Source organism: Eleutherodactylus coqui, chromosome 3 (assembly GCF_035609145.1).
Source record: "Eleutherodactylus coqui strain aEleCoq1 chromosome 3, aEleCoq1.hap1, whole genome shotgun sequence".
In the NCBI taxonomy this organism is placed as follows: domain Eukaryota; kingdom Metazoa; phylum Chordata; class Amphibia; order Anura; family Eleutherodactylidae; genus Eleutherodactylus; species Eleutherodactylus coqui.
Genome location: NC_089839.1, coordinates 82,258,853 through 82,262,759, shown reverse-complemented (window position 1 = coordinate 82,262,759; position 3,907 = coordinate 82,258,853). Strand labels below are relative to the sequence as shown.

At 41.5% G+C, this 3,907-nt stretch overlaps 1 long non-coding RNA gene across 1 annotated transcript; it reads left to right on the top strand.

Annotated features, from left to right (window-relative positions):
* The first annotated feature begins 888 nt into the window (after nucleotides 1–888).
* Nucleotides 889–3,517, top strand: LOC136620802 (uncharacterized). Its single transcript, XR_010791176.1, has 2 exons — nucleotides 889–1,007; nucleotides 3,379–3,517. It is a non-coding gene; the product is annotated as an uncharacterized lncRNA (long non-coding RNA).
* Nucleotides 3,518–3,907: the final 390 nt, after the last annotated feature.

The window sequence follows — 3,907 nt, the reverse complement described above, 5'->3', positions numbered from 1 at the left end:
AGTACGTTCGCTCATCTCTAGTCATTATGGATATTACCTTATTAAGCCTTGTTGACAGAACTATTGCCAGCAATTAAAAAGTGTTTTCTGAGACTAAGATGAAAATAACCCAACCACAGGACAGGTAATCATTATCAGATCAGTGGGGTCTGCAGACTGGACCCCCACCAATCAGCTGTTTGAAGTGACTGCAGCGCTTGAGTGAGCACTGCAGATACTTCAGTATATTTCAGAGGTATTATTGTATCTTGATGCCACCAGAAGGTAGGGGTGCAGTCAGGAATAAGGAAATAGTGACTGGCAGCATTCAGCAATGTAGAAAAATACAAGATTTATTTCCCCATTACAAAAATTACGGCAACGTTTCGGTCGTAATAGACCTTCCTCAAGCCAATACATATCATACAAAGTGCACCATATATATAGGAAATGTGAACACCATTAACCAATGACATACAAACATGCACAGGAGTGTCTCATCACTGATTACCTCTCTCCACACGTCTCAGCTGTTATCTGGCGCATCGTTGATGATGTCATATGAGCCTCGTGTGGTGCAGAGTGTAAGCTCTCGCCTACGACCTGGAGGTTGCAAGTTCGATTCCCACATGAATCAGGCTCAAGGCCGACTCAGCCCTCCATCCTATCACAGGGAGAATATATCTATCCAATATAATATAGATGACCTTTTATCATTACTGTGATGTTCTATATCTAATAAAAAAGGGGTATATCAACAACCTACTGGTATTATCAAGTAATGTCCCCATATTCATCTAGAAAGTCATCCCTTCCAGGTCTATTCACGTTGACAAAGGCTATCTTATCTAATAATATACATTCTCACCCATAGAGTATGAATAGTCCAATGTTAACCCGAGGCGGACGAAAACATCACAGGGCATACAAGAGATCCCGACGGGGTGATGACCCGATCCACGAAACGACCACCGCTGATGGACTTCAGGAAATAGTGGATGTTGGAGCTTGTGAACCTACCAGTGACGGTATTGTAATCAACATTTCTTCCAGGGTATTGACATCAGATGAGACGACTGTATTGGGCAAGGGTCTATCATTTTGCTGTGTAACTTCTATGAATTGGTTTGATCTTAATCTTGATGTACAGCGTTTATTCAGAAATTTAAGGCTTAAAAATCAATTTTCCTCACAACCATCACGTACGGTTGCACAGACCACTACACCGGGGTCTTTTTCCCTGGTTGGAACTGGTCTTCGCAACAAAAGTACGTATCAACCACCTACATCAAATCCTCAAATTGAAGTATTTGCTAAATTAGTATTAAAAGATATTGAAAAACTGAGATCCAAAACATTGGGTAACAAGAGGAGGCTTAAGAATAACCTTAATATGAGGGAAAGGAAAGCCCTTAATTCTCTTGCGCAGGATGATGCGATTGTGGTTAAACCAGCCGATAAGGGTGGAGCAATAGTCGTGATGGATACCAGTATGTACACAACAGAAGTGTTCAGACAATTAAATGATGAAAATGTTTATGAAAAATTGCGATCGGACCCTACCATACGGTTTCAATTACAATTAAGGGGAATGTTGAATGAGGCACTATGGGCAGGTTTGATCGATAAAAAGCTGTTGAAATTCCTTGATATCCAGCACCCCATTGTTCCCACTTTATACACCCTCCCAAAGGTCCACAAGGATCCCCAGAATCCCCCTGGGAGACCGATTGTTTCAGGCAGAAACTCACTCTTCTGCAATATCGCACGATTTTTAGACAAGGTCCTGAGGCGTTTTGCAGATGAGGCGGATTCACACATCAGGGATACATCTGACTTTTTGAAAAAAATTGCATCGTTTGATATGACCGAAGATGTTATTCTGGTCACCTTTGATGTGACTGCGCTATACACCTCTATCAGTCACGATAAAGGGATAGATGCCGTCAGACAATTTCTGATGGCATCGGATATGTCCTCTGAGTGCATGCAGTTTGCCCTGTCGCTGCTGGAGTACATCCTCCGCAACAATTATTTTTTGTTTGGGGGGGTGTACTACAGACAGCGACAGGGCACTGCTATGGGCTCTAATGTGGCGCCAACATACGCCAACATTTTTGTGCGCCAATTTGAGGAGAAGTATATCTATACCTCCATATATGCGGCGTCGTTGGTGTACTGGGGTCGGTACATCGACGACGTGTTTGCTTTATGGAAGGGTTCGCTCCAAACATTACAGGAATTCCATACCTTTTTAAACGCTATTTACCCAGAACTTCAGTTCACTATGTCTTACTCCATTGTGGAAATCCAATTCCTTGACGTTTTGATTAAAAGACAAGGAATGGGATTGGTAACGGATCTTTACACAAAAAAGACAGATCGGAACAGTTTATTGCTCTATAGTAGCAACCATCCGGTCGCCATGAAGGACTCACTACCATGGAGTCAACTTTTACGAGTGCGAAGAATAGCACACGATCAAACCATTGATTTAAGATTGGATGAGATGTGTAGGAGGTTCCTAGATAGGGGATACCCTGCACCAATCATCACAAAAGCTGCCATACGAGCTAGGGCAATACCACAACAAGATCTTTTGACACCTAAATTAAAGAAACAGACAATGGACAGGATTCCGTTTGTCAGTACCTTTAATAGTCTTAGTGGAACCGTTGGTAACATTATCAAAAAACATTGGCCACTGCTGACATTAGATGGGGCTGTAATACCTGAATTTAAAAATAAGCCTATAAATGCATATAGAAGAGGTAGAAACATAGGTGACCAACTGGTCCACTCACACTTTGCTTCACACAAATCAGCCGTCCAGAGTTTCTTTAAACCCCCTAGAAAGGGGAACTTCCCATGCCTTGCCTGTAGTTGTTGTAACAATTTGGTGAGGGGTGACGAATTTCGGCATCCTCTCAGGGGCAATAGGTACAAGATACAGGGGAGATATACTTGTGCTTCACCATACGTGATCTGCCTCATCACCTGCCCATGTGGCCTTGGGTATGTGGGTGAAACCACTATGGAGGTGAGATCACGTATGGTGAAGCACAAGAGTACAATTCGGACGGAAAATCTACAATTACCTGTATCGCGACATTTTTTGGAGGCTAAACACAACATCAGCCAGTTCAAATTTAGGGTCATTGATCATGTCCCCGTACTTCCACGGGGGGGTGATAGAGAATTTTCATTAAAAAAGCGTGAGTTAAAATGGATATACGAGTTGGACACCATGCACCCAAAAGGGCTTAATCAGGAGTACATTTTTCAGCCGTTCTTGTAAATCTTGTTACACACATCAGTATATGAATTGTACATATGTTTTATTAATGAATTTTTTATGGGTATATGTGTAATTGTATTCTTTTTGTTTTGTTTACACAGGTTGTTGGTCTCTCGCTGGTTCCCTCGCCACACGTCTGAGATATGACGGTCCATTATTTCATCATCTTGAAGAAAAAATATAGATTCATGCATAGTGATGTATAGTATCAATAAAATCACAATTTGACTAGGCAGTTAACAGTTGGTGTTCTGCTCTTTTTTATTGGTTTATACAATGGGTTAACATTGGACTATTCATACTCTATGGGTGAGAATGTATATTATTAGATAAGATAGCCTTTGTCAACGTGAATAGACCTGGAAGGGATGACTTTCTAGATGAATATGGGGACATTACTTGATAATACCAGTAGGTTGTTGATATACCCCTTTTTTATTAGATATAGAACATCACAGTAATGATAAAAGGTCATCTATATTATATTGGATAGATATATTCTCCCTGTGATAGGATGGAGGGCTGAGTCGGCCTTGAGCCTGATTCATGTGGGAATCGAACTTGCAACCTCCAGGTCGTAGGCGAGAGCTTACACTCTGCACCACACGAGGCTCATATGACATCATCAAC